This window comes from Triturus cristatus, chromosome 1_1, assembly GCF_964204655.1.
Source record: "Triturus cristatus chromosome 1_1, aTriCri1.1, whole genome shotgun sequence".
Classification (NCBI taxonomy): Eukaryota; Metazoa; Chordata; class Amphibia; order Caudata; family Salamandridae; genus Triturus; species Triturus cristatus.
In genome coordinates, this window is record NC_140579.1 from 400,441,172 (window position 1) to 400,461,768 (window position 20,597).

Below are 20,597 nucleotides of genomic sequence, written 5' to 3' on the forward strand. Positions count from 1 at the left end.
TCACTCGCGTTACTATAACACCGGCTACCCAGCGTTTTTTTAAAACAAGTACACAGAGTGCACTATAAAGATTTCCAAAATACATTAGTTCATGCGTCATGAAACAAATACATACATTTCAAAATAAAAAGTTCACTTAAAATCAAATTAAGTTTTAAAATCCGTTAAAATAGCAGGTAAAGGCACTGTATACCATGATTTTAAATACTTGTAACGGATCTGCAGAACTTTAATATATAAATACAGCGCCTTTCCCAACAAGTATAAATACATTTGTCAAACGTGTAAAATTAAAAATAATTGAGGTATTGGTTTTCACACTATGTATTTTAACAATTCTATACATTGCTAACAACTATTTCTTAAACATATTCAAAGCAACTGTTAATTACGTGTATGCAGTAAAAGAAGTAATACTTACAAACTTTATCTGATTAAATTGGAGATAATCCCGCACCCATGCACCGTGCTTAAACCATCGTACGTGGTGTTCGGAAGAGGAGGGGGTGGGGAGGGGGGTGGAGGGTGTGGGGCCGAAGGGGGAGAGGTATGAATGAGCTCAGGAATGTCATAACGATCGCAACTCAATTTAGGAGTTAATTGGTTTTGTATCCCTTTAACAGAGACAAATTCTGTCCTTTGAAGCCTCCAATTAACTAGTCTTCAAGCCGGAAGTCAGGTGCCCTTGCCCAGGACGTGGGCGGGGCCTGCTCCGGCAAAAACAGAAACCAGCGTGCCTTGCTAACGCGGGGCTCCCATGCTGAAGGGAGAGCCCCGCGGTGGCGGCCGGAGTGAAGAGAAGCCCCGGGTCCCAGGAGGGGGCCCGGGTGAAGAATGCGGTGGCCGAGGCTGACCACAGCAGCGCGGGGCTCCCAGGAGTGCAGGGAAGCTCCGCAACAGAAGTGCTGCAGCCGCGAGGAGGAGCCCCCCCCACAGAAGAGCAGCCCGGTGAGTGAAGAAGGGCTGGGGGGGCTCCGTGTGGGCTATTGTTGGCGCAAAGTGTACTTTTGCAATTCTGAGCGGCTCCATCTTGCAGCGGCCTGCTCCAACGGGGCTGGCATGTGGTCGGAAGCGGGACAGCAGATGTGCACATCGCGTGTGTGCACGTGCGTGTTCATGTGCACGTACACCGGCTCAAATCTGCCAAAAGCCTTGCGCGTGCCCATCTCCTGTCCCACTTCCGAGGCAAGTCAGCAACATTAGATCTCGCTGGCGGACAGCAGCCCTTCGTGCTGCGTTCGCAGGCGAGACCTAAAAATATAGACATTATTAAAACATTATCTAAAAACATAAAAATATATAAACAATTACACATACTTTGCTCACAGGATACCTGCAAAGTCATGAAAAAAGCAGGAAGTGATGAGGATGGGGCAGGGATACAAAATCTATGTTTTTCTTTTGCAGTTTTATATAGCAGCGAAATCGACCCGAGGGTACTGGAGCGCTTTACATGAGCACCAGTTATGTTACACACGGACACATTTGGTAGGCACAGGGAAAACTGGTTTCACAGCACCTAAGTCGGCAGATCTGGCCGTTACACCACATCCTATCCCAAAGGGGTGGAGTTTCAGTAGTAATACTAATTACCTGATGCCTCGTAGAGGGAGCGCATGTGCTGCTCTATGCGAGACCGAAAAATTATATAGCGAGTACTACCTTTCCTGTTAAAAAGAGGACCCTTAACCATTTAAGGACAATAAAAAAAAAGACCCGAAATATACATTAGCAGAACATTTTGAAACTTTCCACAACTCTAATTGGAGTAAAGCAATATACTTTAGGCTGGATACGATAAACAGAAGCAACAGAAAAGGAAACCAGTAGAAAGCCCTATGCAAATTATAATGTAATACAATGATCTAGAAACATATAAGCTGGACGACATACATGTGGAAAAAGATATGGATGTACATTTGGCTGACTAACATTAATCAATGAATTCTTAGGGGAACAAATACATTGGAAGAGTTTCCTAAGACGCATTGTAGTTTATTTCAACTTACAGTATTGTAAAGTCATGATGGAAATGAGGATAAGTTCTTCAAACTGTTTTTAAATGTTTTTATCGGCTTGTTTTCTGTTTTCTTCTATGTATGTGCCCCTTTCTCATAGAATAGTGTATTACTCCGCTGGCCTCAAGATGAATGGTTGAATTCAATACAAATAATTCATTTGGAGCAATAAATCCAAAATGTTTGGATGGCCATACTAAGAGTAACACCACTTGGTTTAGAGATCAAAGGGATGAAACATGGGGGCTTTCCTAACATGGAAACTAGGATAATGTGATGAAAATATGAACTAACTGGTTGGATGTTGGAATTACGAAATCCAATCATGATTATTGCAGGAATTATTGAATAGAATTAAATATGGAACGAATGGACAACAGGCTGACAGTGTGCCAATTTGCTGGCATTACAAAATGTTTGATGGCCTCACAAGAGTAAAAGCTCTGGTGTTAGAGAACCTAAGGATGAAACATAGGAGTTTTACTAATGTGAACATTTTGATAATGTGATGAAAACATTAACTATGTGGTTGGACTTAAGAATGATGTCAAGTAATCATCATTATTGGGGGATTTCCTGAATATAATTAAGTATGAAACAAATGGACAACAAGGCACAGTGGGCCAGTGTTGGAGCAAGAATATGGATGGTTGAATGGGATGAATACCAAGGATATACATCTACTAGGGTTGTATTGCCCAATAAGGATTATTATCACTCACAAAAAAATTTAGAAAAAAAACTCTGTAATATGGAAGGATGACTCAGTGCCCTACCGTAGCAAATGACTCCTGCTAATGATAATTTAATAAAACATACCCATACAAAATTTGGAAAACAAGTCCCAAAACTCTTTTCCCCTTGCAATTTTCCACAGGAAAATTGGACAGCAAAAAAACAGGTGTACGGAATTAAACCATATTTGGTGGAAAGCTGGATCTTAGTCCAGAAAGCATGCTTCCTGTGATTTGGTGTAGATTTTGAGAAATACATTTTAAAATGTATATAGTTATGTTTTATTAAGGGGAGGGGACATACGAGCCCCCCCCCCACCACCACCCAAGCCTTTGTAAGGTTCCCAGGGACCCTATCCCTGGGCCAATTACTTTAATGGAGGAATGCAACCCCTCACCGAGACTCTTTAAGGCCCTGGGGACCCCATCCCCCAGGGCGGATATAATAATTTTTGGGAGGGGGCATGCAGCCACCCTCCCCGAGCCTTAGACCAGCCCCAGGGACCCAATTCTCCCAGGGCCCGATCAAATTAGTGTCACAGGAACTCCAGGACACTGATTTGTTCCCTGCCCTGGAGAGTGTGGGAAGGGAATATAAACTTTATTCCCTGCTCGAGTTCCTCCGGGCAAGGAATACAACTTTGCTCCCACCCAGTGGGAGCAGAGAAAAAAGCTGCTCTAGCCCGAGCGGAAGCAAAGCAATGGAGCCAGCTCCTTGTGACACCCAGGATGGGTGCTGGATGGGTAACTGTCAGAGCCCGCAGAGGCCTTGGGGCTCCCACCCATGACCCCCAACAACTGGCCACATGTGTGTGCCCTGGGTGGGTTCTGGGCCCCCACTTTAAAATAATGGCAACACCCAATACTATGGTGGTTGGCTGGGGAGCCGACAGAGTCTGCAAGGCCTTGCTGCTCCCCCAATGGCCTCAAAGTTAATATAAAGTTTGGGTGTCCCGGGAGGGACCTGGACACTGATTTTCTTTTTTAAACAAATAAAAAAAATAATAAATGAGATGCAGGAGCCAACATTTTCTATTCAATGCTCCAGAAAAGGAGCACCCCATAACGCCCTGCAAGGGATTTTAGATGATATTTTATGTTCCTGGTGATGCCCCTATAAGGGGCAGGGTACAGACAACCATTTAAAAAAAATGTTGTGGAGGGCTGCAGAGAGTGCAGCAGCCCCTCAAAAACATTTATAAAAACACAGTAAGTCTCCTGGGTCTTAGAATCCATCACTCCAGGATATCTTAGGATATTTTTTTAAGCACTCTGAGCTCGAGATGTATGCTCTTTAGCTGAAGTCCAAGGATCCCTTGTGAATGATGCTATGGCTGCACTTTGTGGCTTGAAACATGTTTAAAAACACACTGAGGTGTGTTTAATGTTTTTTTAAATAAAGCTTTATTGAAAATATTTTGTGACAATCATTATTATCAAAACATTGCAATGTAAGAATTTATAATATATACATTAGATTATAGTTATTAGTAACCTTTTGACCAAGCTAATGTGTCTGCTTTGTACATGTTGATATGCTCCCCCCTTGATAAATCCAATTGCCCTGACCCTCATAGTCAAAGTGACACCCTTTAGGTTGTTACATGACACAGTCAGCTGCAGGGCCTGGCCATGCCATGTGCAGTGATGGACATCCTAATTTATGCCCCAAAAAGATAAAAATGTACAGAAAAAAGCAAATGTTAAAGTGAAATAAAGTGACATTATAGTTAGAAATTGTAATGATATCTTACTTTCCATTAACAAAAACTAAAAAATTCACTGAAAAAAAGTAAGGTCAAAGGGATGTTAGAGTTAGGTGAAAATATCAGTTAAAACATACCATTTTAAAATATTAAAATCACTTATACTCACCAGTTATAGTTATCTCAAGTAACTATAACTTGTGCCCTAATTTAACTATAACTCACACCCTCACCATGCACTGAAAATTTTCTCACACATTATCACTCATGGCAGGTTCTATGAGTTCATGAATAACATGATTGCAACATCTGAAGTTACCTCATTGATAAGAACACTGTGCATAGCAAGGGTGCAGGATTCATTTATTATTCTTTTTTTGATATATTATCATTTTGGGTGCCCCACCACCACATTAAAAAAGTTGGGGACTGCAGGTGGAGCCCCTGCTCACTCACTAGTCTCTTTTGTGGTGGGAGACATCCTTTTTAGGTCTCGCTGAGTCAGCGCGCATGCGCTGCTCGGAGAGACATTTTCTATCTGAGTTTTCACAGTGCTGCTTGCTGGTCAGCTTTCAGCCCCGCACCGCATCGCACACCAGTCGCCAGCCTACTTTTGCCATCGCGCGCGCGCACCACTCGTGCGGCGTGCGCGCTTGTTCTACTTGCTGTTGACTTGGGACTTAAACAATTGTAACTGCTTTGCAGCTGGCCCCTCTTACAGTATGTTAAGACTCCGTGCATAGTTGACGTCATTGGAGCCTTTGAGCAGGTGTGCACGCGCTGAGTCATGGGGGCTCTGAGATGGCATTCGTAGTGCTCTCGGACCTCTTCGTTGGTGTTCACACTGATATACATTGCAATGAGCGCTTTTGTTTTAAAACGCGTAGGTAAGATACAACTACTAAAAAGTACATCGTTGCTTGGACTCTGCTGCGCTTATTGACACTTATAAACAATACTGTAGTTTTCACGTTCCTTTAGCAGCGGTTAAAATATAACGACATAAATAACACTGTTTAAAAGAGATGATGTGGCTACAGGAATAATACAAGGCACCGACCGCCTTTGTATGTGACGTCATATTGTTCTCTGCAGGTGTCCATCCTCTTTCCTTTACATTTGTTTTCCTCTCGGTGTGTAAACAATTAGCTCTCCATGTCCCTGTTCAGTCAAACAGCTCTCTTGAGGTGCTAGGTGCAGTTTTATATTATTGGAGCATGTTCTGCTTTTGAGGTAATCCGAGGCTTTGTCCACTGAGTGCATTTTGCGGGTATCGCATCTTCCCTCTTTTACGTTGCCTGTTGTAAATGGCCCTCTTTTATTGATTCTATTGGTATTATTGGCAGGTCCTAGTCTTTTAATTAAGTTTCCACTCATATTTCGCGTATGCATCTTTTTTTTTTTTTTTTGTCTGAACACTCCGTGATTCAGTTTGTTTACTCTTTAAGAGGTGCCACACTCATTTTGCATTTTTACAAGTACAATAAGTACAATTACCAAATGTGTGGTCTGTCACCATTTCCACACGGTTTACATTTTTTTTTTTTTGTTTAAGAATTTTTTATTGAATTTTCAGAAATAAACAAAGAATAGAAATACATATAGAATACAATCAAGTAGGAGATCTAAATTATACTTAAAAAATATAAAAATCAAATAATAAGTCCAATAGAACAAAACAATATCGAAGAAGGAGAACAGAGAAGAAAAGAATCCAAAGAAGAAAAGGGAAAGAAAAGAAGAAGGAGAATAGAGAAGAAATAAAAAAAGAAATCAAGGAATTGAGAAGAATAGCACTGTCCTAAGACTATGTAAGCTTACCAAAGAAAAGGAGAAAATACCAAGTTAGAGAAGAGAAGTGTGTGAGGAAAGATAAGACGTGAATGGTAACCAAAGAAGATCAGATTTAATTTTTTGCGAGAGGACAGAAGAGGAAACAGTGGCAATTCGATGTTCGTCACAGATAAAATTCCACCACATTAATAAAGAAATTTTCTAATTATCTTTCCATGAAGATAAAATAACTTTAAATGCCATTGCAATAAAAAGATCAAGCAATAATGAAATAGAAGTGGAGTCATCTAAATCAGGTGATGAGGAACCTAAGAAAACATTATGAAATGATAAACTCAAATCGCAATTAAAAACTTTCATACATTTTGACCAAACCGACTTCCAAAAAGGCACAACATTGGGACAATCATAAAGGAGATGTCTCAGGGTGCCAGTATATTTAGAACAAGACCAGCATAGTGGTGATGAGGAAGGGGAAAACTTGGATATGCAAACAGGAGTAATAACCACTCTATTGTAAATAAAATACAAGGATTGAGTAATTCGAGCAGCAGCAGAAATCTTAAATAACTTAGACCAAAGTTTATCCCATACAATAATGGAAAATGAAAGGGATAAGTCTGATTCCCAAGCAAGCTCAATGGGAGATTTAGTTCTCTCTGATAAGTGTACTAACAATAATTTATAAACTAGGGCTGCTTTAGGTATATGGATAGGGAATATACTATATAAAGGTGTAGGGGGAGTAAGAGAGGGAATTAATACAGGTAGGTCAAAGGAGGATAATTGTGAGTGTAAGGCGGCTGATATTAAAAGGTATTCAGCATGAAATGTATCAGGTAATTGAAATCGTGTTTGCAACTCAAGGAAGGGGATAATAGAATGTTGAAGAATTAATTGGTGAATGAAGATAATACCCTTCTCCTTCCAGTGTTTGTAATAGAATGATTTACCCTTGTATCTAAGGAATTTATTATACCAAATAGTGGAGGAGAGAAAGCATTGAAATGGAGTTAAACCCTTAGTAAACGTATTATATAATAAACTTTGAGAATGTTTTATAATCGGGTTATTAGAAATGAAAGTACAATTGGACATATAAATCACATTCTGAAAAGAAAAATCCTTTAGACAGGAACGTTCAAAAGTAATCCATCTCGGGATAGGGGTGTTCACAAAATCAAAAGATAAAGCGAAGGATTGTTTAATGAGAAAGGCTGAGTGATAAGCCTTAAAATCGGGAAAACGTACTCCAACCTCAGACTTCAGACATTGGAGCCTAGAAAGGGCAATACGTGGGTGTTTCTTGTTCCATAAAAATTTTACACAAATAGAATTGACTTGCGAAAAATATGAAAGGGGAATGCGAATGGGTAACATGGACAATATATAAAGGATATGGGGAACAATCATCATTTTTATAGTGTCTAATCTGCCCCACCAAGAAAGAAATAACGGGGACCATATAAGAAGCAATGCTTGAATTTTAGTAAGTAATGCCGCAAAGGTGTACTTGATTGTGGCATGTATGGACGTAGAGAACCAAATCCCTAGGTATTTGATTTTTGTGGGGCACCATGCAAAATTAGTATCCTGAAACATATATTGATAACATAATGAGTTCAGGGGTAGAACCTCTGTCTTGGAAAGATTTAACTTATATCCAGAAATGCTAGAATAAAGTCGAACCTCATCCAAAAAGGGAGGAAGGGATGTGAGAGGGTTGGACATATAAATCAATATATCATCAGCATAGGCTGATAATTTAATTTCTACTGAGTTATGTGAGAAACCAGAAACATGAGCATTAACTCGAATACGCTCAAGGAAGGGTTCAAGGCAAAGAACAAATAACAAAGGGGAGAGAGGACAGCCCTGACGAGTCCCACGAGATAAAGAAAAAAACTTGGAAAAATGATTATTTACAAAAATACTAGCCCGTGGACAGGAATATAATAATTTGATATAGGAAATGAAGGTTGAACCAAAACCAAACCAACTAAGGGTACGAAACATAAATTGCCAATTAATACTGTCAAAGGCCTTTTCAGCATCAAGAGATAACGCTGCAAGGGGGGACTTGAATTTCTTTGCATGCGTGATAATATTTGCAAACATTCGTGCGTTATCTGCTGCCAATCCACCCTTAACCCCTTCAGTGCCCCGCCCTTTCCCCGCCCTGTGCCGGGCCTTTCATTAGCGGGCGGGGTTCATGACGAGATAGTCTCGTCATGGGCACAGCGCAACCGCGCTCCATGACGAGACCATCTCTTCATGGGCACTGAAGGAGTTAATGAAACCAACCTGATCAGTCTTAACTAATAATGGTAAAAGACGCTCAAGACGGATAACAAGAATCTTTGCAAATATTTTACAATCATAATTAATCAATGAGATAGGGCAATAGTTTTTACATAATGAGTGATCCTTATCAGGCTTGGGAATGATGATTATTAAAGCATCCATAAAGGAACCAGAGGCCTTGGCATCCCTAATAAAGGAATTGAACAATGTCAGAAGTTTAGGAACAAAAGTTGATGCAAAGGTGGAGTAAAATTCGACCGAAAAGCCATCCGGTCCTGGAGCCTTTGATTTTTTTAGGGAATTTATGGCATTAAGAATTTCTTGGGCGGTAATAGCACCTTCCAAGGCTTCAAATTCTTGTGGTAAGGATGGAGGGGAAGGAAGGCCAGAAAAGAAAATGTCTAAGTTTTGACTAGACGGGTTCGTGTCATAAGAATAAAAGGCCTCATAGTAATTATGAAAGATATTGGCAATATCATCGTCAGAGGACACCAGGCATTTGGTGGATTCATTTAAGATGGGACCAATATTTTTACGTTCAGATTTAATTTTCAAATAATTAGCCAACATCTTACCAGCTTTGTTTTGGCCGCCATGGTATTTGGATTTAATTTTGAGAAGAATATTACAAGCTTCAACTGTCGCAAGTTTGTTAAGCTCAGATTTGGCCTTAATGAGGTCATGTAAAGCCGAGGGCATTTTAGACGTGAAATAAGTATGCTCCAATAGTTTAAGCTGATGTAATAAAGCTAAGTATTTAGTTCGAGCAATTTTCTTTTTCCTAGAGACATAGGAAATAGCAAATGCCCGAAATGCGGCCTTAAAAGCATCCCAATTATTGGGAACAGAGGTTGACGAGGGGTTATTAAACATGAAGAATTCATTGACAAAGGAAATAGTTTCTTGTATGAAAGTAGAATCCGATAATAAAACAGTGTTGAGTTTCCAACGACTAAATGTTTGGGAGGTTAACGAGAGATCCAAAACAGAAAGTACTGGTGCATGATCTGAAATGAAAATTGACCCAATCTCCGAAGATTGGATAGATGGGAGCAGGGATTTACTAACCAGAATATAATCAATCCTAGAATGTGTATGGTGTACATTGGAAAAAAACGTAAACTCAAGAGAATCTGGATTACACGTCTTCCATACATCAAATAGAGGACGAGAGGTGATGGCTGATTGAAAAGCTTTATGGGATTTGTCAGGATGAAATTTGGACTGAGATTGTCTATCAGAAAATGGGTCTAGCCATTGGTTAAAATCACCTGCAATAATAACATTAGGACAATCATGGGAGGAGAGTAGGACCTTTATGTCCTGCCAGAACTTGGGGTCAGGTTTGACCGGGCCATATATATTCAATAAAACCAAATCCTTACCATGTATAACAACCCTGGCCATCACCCATCGTCCATCAGCATCATTTTGCGTAGAAACAATTTGCACAGATAAAGATTTATGAAACAATATAGCTACACCCCCTTTTTTACTAGAAGCAGGGGAATACACAACTTGGCCAACCCATTGTCTTTTAAGCTTAAGTGATTCTGCTTCAGTACAATGAGTTTCTTGAATGAAAGACACCTGAGAGTTTAATTTAGATAGATGAGAAAGTACCTTTTGTCTTTTGACGGGGTGGCCCAAACCGCGAACATTCCATGTAACAAAATTACACATAATAAGGGATCGGAGGGGGAGAATATGGAAGAAGGTGATACACTTCAAGGAAACATCTAAAAAGAAAGAGACACCAAAATAGATCAAAATAGGAATAAAAACCACAATATACAATGGAACAATGGACAATTCCAAAAGACAAATGCAGTAAACAACACAGTATCAAATACATAATAGGACAAACTGACGGGAAAAGTAACAGAGCAAAGAGATGAAAAGAAGATAGAAAAAGAAGTAAAAAAAGATAGACCAAGGAAAAATATCCAGATCAAAAGAGAAACAACAATAAAGACAAATGCATGGGGCGTAACAGCACCAACAAAAGATGACGCGCCAGAGAAAAAGATACGAGTAGAAAATCAAGAAACAGCCGAATTAAAGGGGAGAGCAAAAAGACACAAGAACATTAAGGTGCCGATCACGATCCTGTAAAAACCGGGTACGAACCGTCGGACGGAGCAAATTCTCCGTCCGACGCGTACCCGGTCGTCAAAATTTACAAACAAGGAATTACGATTCGCACGGAACACCATTTCCGTACGAATCGTAAAAAAGCCCAAGCGAACAAAATAAACCTACCAATGCGATCCGGGAAAGGGCCGACCTGACGTCGGGACGCTCGCAGCCTGCCATTCACGAACCAGGAATCACGATTCGCACCGACGTCATCCCGCACGGTGAATATTTTCCGGCTGCCAAAAACTGCCGGGAAATCAGGACGACGCAAACAAGGACCACCAGTACGCGACGGACAGACAGGACTCCGCGATCAAGGAGGACCAGTACGCGACGGACACACAGGACGACGCAAACAAGGAGGACCCGTACGGACCGACAGACATGGACCCGAACCTACGTGTCATCCCGGCCCTCATAGCAGTCCACCTCCTCTACAGGTTCCGACGCAGACGCCGCAGAAGGTCAGAACAACTAAGGGAGGGGGGAAAGTGGGGGGGGGTGGGGGTGGCAGGACCAGGGCAGGCCACAAAACCCCCACCAAAGTCACACACCACACATGCCCAGAACATACCTGACACCCATGCCCTGGTCACTACGAGGGGGTGGGGGCGTGTCCAGCTAAGCCAGCGACCGCCACAACGGAAGTCCGTCACCACGCGAACCGGCAACACAACCAGACCGGTACGTCCCGTACCCACGCCTCAAGAGCGTGGGTACGAGACGTACCACGCCCACACCCACGTCACCCCAACAATGGCGGGACGGATCGTACCCACGTGGCAAAGGCCTGGGTACAGCCCGCACAAGCATCACATAGCGTGGGGACGGAGATGTACGGACCCTACCCCCACCCCCCCTATGCATGGAACGTACACCCACCCCACCAGTGTAAGTACGACTCGTACCCTCACCCTCGTATGCATGGAGCGTACCCCCACCCCAACAGTGTAAGTACGACCCATACCCTCACCCTCGTATGCATGGAGCGTACCCCCACCCCAACAGTGTAAGTACGACCCGTACCCTCACCCACGTATGCATGGAGCCTACCCCCACCCCAACCGCGTATGTACATACCGTACCCCCACCCCAACAGTGTAAGTACGACCCGTACCCTCACCTCGAATGCATGGAGCGTACCCCCACCCCAACAGTGTAAGTACGACCCGTACCCTCACCCGCGTATGCATGGAGCGTACCCCCACCCCAACCGCGTATGTACGTACCGTACCCCCACCCCAACAGTGTAAGTACGACCCGTACCCTCACCCTCGTATGCATGGAGCGTACCCCCACCCCAACAGTGTAAGTACGACCCGTACCCTCACCCTCATATGCATGGAGTGTACCCCCACCCCAACAGTGTAAGTACGACCCATACCCTCACCCTCGTATGCATGGAGCGTACCCCCACCCCAACAGTGTAAGTACGACCCGTACCCTCACCCTCGTATGCATGGAGCGTACCCCCACCCCAACAGTGTAAGTACGACCCGTACCTTCACCCGCGTATGCATGGAGCGTACCCCCACCCCAACCGCGTATGTACGTACCGTACCCCAACCCCAACAGTGTAAGTACGACCCGTACCCTCACCTCGAATGCATGGAGCGTACCCCCACCCCAACAGTGTAAGTACGACCCGTACCCTCACCCGCGTATGCATGGAGCATACCCCCACCCCAACCGCGTATGTACGTACCGTACCCCCACCCCAACAGTGTAAGTACGACCCGTACCCTCACCCTCGTATGCATGGAGCGTACCCCCACCCCAACAGTGTAAGTACGACCCGTACCCTCACCCTCGTATGCATGGAGCGTACCCCCACCCCAACAGTGTAAGTACGACCCGTACCCTCACCCTCGTATGCATGGAGCGTACCCCCACCCCAACAGTGTAAGTATGACCCGTACCCTCACCCGCGTATGCATGGAGCGTACCCCCACCCCAACCGCGTATGTACGTACCGTACCCCCACCCCAACAGTGTAAGTACGACCCGTACCCTCACCTCGAATGCATGGAGAGTACCCCCACCCCAACAGTGTAAGTACGACCCGTACCCTCACCCGCGTATGCATGGAGCGTACCCCCACCCCAACCACGTATGTACGTACCGTACCCCCACCCCAACAGTGTAAGTACGACCCGTACCCTCACCCTCGTATGCATGGAGCGTACCCCCACCCCAACAGTGTAAGTACGACCCGTACCCTCACCCTCGTATGCAGGGAGCGTACCCCCACCCCAACAGTGTAAGTACAACCCGTACCCTCACCCGCGTATGCATGGAGCGTACCCCCACCCCAACAGTGTAAGTACGACCCGTACCCTCACCCTCGTATGCATCGAGCGTACACCCACCCCAACAGTGTAAGTAAGACCCGTACCCTCACCTCGAATGCATGGAGCGTACCCCCACCCCAACAGTGTAAGTACGACCCGTACCCTCACCCGCGTATGCATGGAGCGTACCCCCACCCCAACCGCGTATGTACGTACCGTACCCCCACCCCAACAGTGTAAGTACGACCCGTACCCTCACCCTCATATGCATGGAGCGTACCCCCACCCCAACAGTGTAAGTACGACCCGTACCCTCACCCTCGTATGCATGGAGCGTACCCCCACCCCAACAGTGTGAGTACGACCCGTACCCTCACCCTCGTATGCATGGAGCGTACCCCCACCCCAACAGTGTAAGTATGACCCGTACCCTCACCCGCGTATGCATGGAGCGTACCCCCACCCCAACCGCGTATGTACGTACCGTACCCCCACCCCAACAGTGTAAGTACGACCCGTACCCTCACCTCGAATGCATGGAGCGTACCCCCACCCCAACAGTGTAAGTACGACCCGTACCCTCACCCGCGTATGCATGGAGCGTACCCCCACCCCAACAGTGTAAGTACGACCCGTACCCTCACCCTCGTATGCATGGAGCGTACCCCCACCCCAACAGTGTAAGTACGACCCGTACCCTCACCCTCGTATGCATGGAGCGTACCCCCACCCCAACAGTGTAAGTACGACCCGTACCCTCACCTCGAATGCATGGAGCGTACCCCCACCCCAACAGTGTAAGTACGACCCGTACCCTCACCCGCGTATGCATGGAGCGTACCCCCACCCCAACCGCGTATGTACGTACCGTACCCCCACCCCAACAGTGTAAGTACGACCCGTACCCTCACCCTCGTATGCATGGAGCGTACCCCCACCCCAACAGTGTAAGTACGACCCGTACCCTCACCCTCGTATGCATGGAGCGTACCCCCACCCCAACAGTGTAAGTACGACCCGTACCCTCACCCTCGTATGCATGGAGCGTACCCCCACCCCAACAGTGTAAGTATGACCCGTACCCTCACCCGCGTATGCATGGAGCGTACCCCCACCCCAACCGCGTATGTACGTACTGTACCCCCACCCCAACAGTGTAAGTATGACCCGTACCCTCACCCTCGTATGCATGGAGCGTACCCCCACCCCAACAGTGTAAGTACGACCCGTACCCTCACCCTCGTATGCAGGGAGCGTACCCCCACCCCAACAGTGTAAGTACGACCCGTACCCTCACCCGCGTATGCATGGAGCGTACCCCCACCCCAACAGTGTAAGTACGACCCGTACCCTCACCCTCGTATGCATGGAGCGTACCCCCACCCCAACAGTGTAAGTACGACCCGTACCCTCACCCGCGTATGCATGGAGCCTACCCCCACCCCAACCGCGTATGTACGTACCGTACCCCCACCCCAACAGTGTAAGTACGACCCGTACCCTCACCTCGAATGCATGGAGCGTACCCCCACCCCAACAGTGTAAGTACGACCCGTACCCTCACCCGCGTATGCATGGAGCGTACCCCCACCCCAACAGTGTAAGTACGACCCGTACCCTCACCCTCGTATGCATGGAGCGTACCCCCACCCCAACAGTGTAAGTACAACCCGTACCCTCACCTCGAATGCATGGAGCGTACCCCCACCGTGTATGTTCCAAGCGTACATATCCAGAAATAGGAGGTGTGTGTGCAGAGTCCTCCCAGCAGTGCCCTGAGACAGGAGGGGTGGGTGTGGAGTCCTCCCAGCAGTGCCCTGAGACAGGAGGGGTGGGTGTGGAGTCCTCCCAGCAGTGCCCTGAGACAGAAGAGGTGTGTGCCTATCACTCCCAGCAGTGCCCTGAGACAGGAGGTGTGTGTGCAGAGTCCTCCCAGCAGTGCCCAGACGCAGGAGGGGTGTGTGCAGAGTCCTCCCAGCAGTGCCCAGAGACAGGAGGGGTGGGCGCCTATCACTCCCAGCAGTGCCCAGAGACAGGAGGTGTGCAACACATGTGTGTGAGGCTGGAAGTACCCACATGCATACTGCCTACAAGGGAACATGTCCCCATGAACTCATGTCAACAGACTCCACACACAAGTACAGTGATCACCAAGGATGCCACGAATGTTGCAGGTGGAGACATGGCCCTGCATGCATGGCCAAAGTAGAAGGGCTCCGTCACACACACAGCTCATGTAGACACAGCTCTGCGCTAAACATTGGGAACACCCTGCAGGGAAGATATCAGGGTACACAGAGGAAGGAATACACCCTGGGACAATTGCACCATGCAGTAACTGCTTACATGAACAAAGAAAGTTAGCTAACACCTTGTGATGGCACACAGATCCCAGGGTCCCCCCAATGAGCAGCACACTACTACATATCCCACACACCCAACACATAAACACCACCCAAAACCATGTAGCAGCCCCACCAACACCAATACCAGCATAGCAGTAGTGTTATAATGAAAAGAAAATTAAGCTTTATTCAGCATGAGCACAATGTCCGTGGATCGCAGGCAGTTCAATATTCACAAAGCCCATAGGGCAGTCAATGAGTCTCAGCTGGATGGGGGACACAGTGGGATGCGTGTCCCCTACCTTGCCTGCACAGTTACATGCCATCGTCTTCCACAGGGGTGAGGGCATCATGGGGGGGGGAAGCAACAGGCACCGCAGGGACATCAGGGCAAAGGGGAGGCGTTGTGGGTGCAGGGATGGAGGACTCCACCACAGGGGGTGGGGCAGGGCCAAAGGCGGAGGCCAGGATGGCACTACACACCTTTGCAAGGTCCTCCAGGGATTCCCCTGCACCCGAAGGATCCACAGGCCCCAAGGAGGGGGGGGGGGGTCAGAGGGATGGGTCGCAGCGCCACCGGGGGAGGGTGGAGACAGGGGGGGAGAATCAACCACCCTGACCGAGGACTTCCTTGACCGCTTGCGGGGTGGTGTCACTGTGGGGCTCAGCGACAGAGCGGCCATGAAGGAGTCCTTGGGGGAGATGTGGCCAGGAGAGCTGAGGGGAGGGGATTTGGAGGGAGTGGACTGGGTGGAATGAGGACTCCCACTATGGCTGCGTGTCACACGTTTGCCCCCCGACCCAGTGGGTGTGCCTACCTCACCCTGTGTGTGCGTGTCAGGAGGAGTGCGGTGGACCTTCCCTGCTGGTGTGGTGCCTGTGTCTGTTGATGTGGGTGCATGCCGACGTCTGGGTGTACGTGGGACAGGCATGGGAGTGGGAAGTGTGGATGGGGCAGGGGTAGGTGGGGGGAGGTCGCGCTGCAGGAGACCCACTGCTGCAGTCAGTGTGGAGTCTATGGACCTCAGCAAGTTGTGTTGGTCAGCCTGCGATGAATGAATGCCCTCCAAGTATGCCTCAATGTTGTTGAGGGTTTGCCCGTGGGCATGGAGGACATTAAGGATCGCAGCCTGACCAACCTGCAGTTGCCGCTGGATGTCCACAGACTCAGCATTGGCGGCAGCAGTGGAGACAGGGGCAGGGGGTGCGGTGCCTGGCATGAAGGAGACATGCGGTGACCGGGCACGCTGGGAAGGGACACGAGCAAGTGGGAGGCGGCTGATGGGAACTGAGGGGGCGGTGCGAGGTGTTGTTCCGCTGTCAGCTGCTGGTGCAGCCTCCGCCCACTCGGAGACATCCTCCTCGGACCTGTCAGCTTCGTATTCTGATGTGCCAGTCGACAGGTCCTCGGCCGCACTATCCTCCGCCTCTGTCCCACTCGATGTGCCAGCCCCGATGTCACGGCTGGCACTGGTGCTCGGTCCCTCCGCCTGGTCTGTGTCCATGTCTCCCTCTGTGTCCCCCGACGATGCTGTGGGCAGGGTGGAGAGACAGAAATTAATCAGACACCTGTACACATCTGTCACATGAGTCCTATCTACATAGGTAACATTGCATAGCCTGAAAAGGAAGATCCCTAACATCTACTAAACAAGGTACCGATGTAGGGCATGAAACACAGTTGGTTGAGCCACCATGCCACTGAAATACCATGGAGAGCATGAGACAATAGCTAAAGACAGGAAACGGAGTCTGACATAGCACCCAGGCCCTGGGGACAATCCAGCACTGCATCTGCACCACACAGCGTTGGCGAAAATACCTATGACCAGGGACCATATCCATGAACTTGAGACACATGCTGCATAGGTAATGCTGAAAACATGCACAACATGACTCGGTCACTGCACCTTGCGTGTGTGTCCAGACAAACATCACACACTGCCCAGACCCAGCAAGTAGAAATCTGGATTTGACATATAGGCTTTGCCCGCCCCAACCACCCCCTACACGAGGCAAATAGTTGAGACACAGGTGGCACCAACATCTCATAGTCTGGGTGATAAACACAGGGGCAGGCAAAATGCAAGATTGGACGCCAAACAGCCAAGGTGCGCCTGTACAAATAATGAGGTACCAGTGCCCATCCTCAGATGAGTATAACAAGACACACAGGCACTAGCAACTGTGAGTATGAAGAAGGACATTCAGGTCAGGCTGCACAGTGGACACCTGTACAAAATAGCACGTCTATATACATAGTGCCAGGGGACAATGGCACAGAGCACAACCTACGCTGTAGACACTGAGAGTGTCCACGTTTATGATGACACATACAACACCGATGAAAAGGTGCCCCAGGGGACAGTAGTGGCCACGCAACTCCATGCTCCTGAATGGTAATGACTGCAACACACGCCACCATCCCTGCACTATGCGTATCGCACACTCATGCACATCATGTCACAGGCCACTACATAGGACATGCGCGCTGTAAGGCATGACACATGAGAGACCAACTCCCATGTCTGGAGTCAGCATCAGTGCCAACTGACATGGAACCCACATGCAGTGAACTTGACAGGGCACAGCCAAGGTCCCAAAACCTGATACACACCACCCCCACACATGATGCTACAGGCATAGTTCTCGTGGACAAAGCGCCAGCCTACATTACCTTGTGAAGGAGTGACTACACACAGACCAGGGAACACATTGCAAGGAGGGGAAGGGTGGCAGGGGCGCAGCGCTATACTGGGGCAAAATGGATCTGCACAGCACATTTAAACCCTGGCAGTGAATTCATGCTACTGTGCCCTTACAAATGCCGGTGACACACAACAAACACACATGTACCTACCCCCTTCCGGGTGCTGCTTCGCCTGTAAGCGCCTATCCAAGTCTGGAAAGACCACCGGCAGCACACGCCTGTGGAGGTGGCTCAGACGGCGGCGGCCGCGGTTCTTGTGGCTCTCAGGTGAGTCCCCCAGCAGGACCCGTGCAATCCTCCGCGTCCAGCACCGGATATCCTGCCAGCGTTTCCTCACCTGGGACAGGCTCCGCCTCCGACCATCCACACCCCTCACGGCACTGACGGCGGTCAGCCAGATCTGCTCCTTGGCAGTGGCGCCTACCTGTGAGGAAGAACAAGTGACACCACATCAATACACCAGCCACATGTCACAGAGAGACATTTGATAACAAATTAGCTGGTAACAACAAGGCATGTCATGCAGCCAACGCATTGCACCTTTGTCATAGGGACATGATCCTCTGGTGAGGGAAAAAGCAGTACGTGCCATAGTGGGTACACAGGTGGAATGATGGCAATGTCACAATCAATGATCAAGGCTCACACTGTGCATCACACCCACCCCTCCTGTCTCAGGGCACTGCTGGGAGCACACTGTACCCACCCCTCCTGTCTCAGGGCACTGCTTAGAGCACTCTGTACCCACCCCTCCTGTCTCAGGGCACTGCTGTTAGTGATAGGCACACACCCCTCCTGTCTCAGGGCACTGCTGGGAGCACTCTGTACCCACCCCTCCTGTCTCAGGGCACTGCTGTTAGTGATAGGCACACACCCCTCCTGTCTCAGGGCACTGCTGTTAGTGATAGGCACATACCCCTCCTGTCTCAGGGCACTGCTGGGAGCACTCTGTACCCACCCCTCCTGTCTCAGGGCACTGCTGGGAGCACTCTGTACCCACCCCTCCTGTCTCAGGGCACTGCTGTTAGTGATAGGCACACACCCCTCCTGTCTCAGGGCACTACTGTTAGTGATAGGCACACACCCCTCCTGTCTCAGGGCACTGCTGGGAGCACTCTGTACCCACCCCTCCTGTCTCAGGGCACTGCTGGGAGCACTCTGTACCCACCCCTCCTGTCTCAGGGCACTGCTGTTAGTGATAGGCACACACCCCTCCTGTCTCAGGGCACTGCTGTTAGTGATAGGCACACACCCCTCCTGTCTCAGGGCACTGCTGGGAGCACTCTGTACCCACCCCTCCTGTCTCAGGGCACTGCTGTTAGTGATAGGCACACACCCCTCCTGTCTCAGGGCACTGCTGGGAGACATCAGGCATCCCCCCCCTGGCACCCCCCCAACAGTACATGGCATGTGTGTCACACCAGGACACAATGCCAGAAGTCACAGTCACAACATAGGGACAGTCTGTGCCAGTGGCCTATGCACTCACCTGATACCCTGGTCGCCCATACAGCATGGGGTACTGTGGGAGGATCACATCCAGCAATGCCATGTTCTCCTCCAGGGTGAATGGCTGTGACCTCTCCACAGCCCTTAACATGGTTCCAGGGAATCAGTAGCAGCAGCTGGGTTGACGAATTCAAAGATGTGCAGGCAAGTACTCCCTCATGGGACCTGGCTGCCTTATATGTGCCTTTCTGCCCTGTCTCATGCACAGGAGTACAGAGTGATTGGTCACTCACATTTGCATCCTATGTTTCCACCAATCCCTTCAAACCTAGCAGTCTGTGTGTACTCTATCGGTTTCATTCTCCTGCATGATGTCAGCTCCACAAACACATTGCAACTAAGTATTTTTATTCCAACTGACTTCTGCTGTTCACCTTCCAGAAGAAATTCGAATTTTGAACTTGGTCTCCATGACAACCAGCATGCATGAAGGCCTTAATACTTGTCCCTCATGTGTCCCCTATGTAATTTTGAGCTCCACACACAGGTACGGTGCGTTCCGGGGCCCTAGGGCACCCCAAATGCATTGCAACGGCCCGTACACGCGTGACTACGTTCACTATCAGTATGGGTGGCCTCGCGTATGCGTACTCGTAGTGGTACGGGCCGTACACACGCCTGTACGCTCCCTATCACTACGAGTACGCATACGCGAGCCCACCCATACTGATAGGGAGCGTACAGGCATGTGTACGGCCCGTACCACTACGAGTACGCATACGCGAGGCCACCCATACTGATAGGGAGCGTACAGGCGTGTGTACGGCCCGTACCAGTACGAGTACGCATACGCGAGGCCACCCATACTGATAGGGAGCGTACAGGCGTGTGTACGGCCCGTACCACTACGAGTACGCATACGCGAGGCCACCCATACTGATAGGGAGCGTACACATGCCTGTACGCTCCCTATCAGTATGGGTGGCCTCGCGTATGCGTACTCGTAGTGGTACGGGCCGTACACATGCCTGTACGCTCGCCATCACGATGGGTACACATACGGCAGCACTCCCATAGTGATATGGGAACGTACACAGGCCCTCTTTG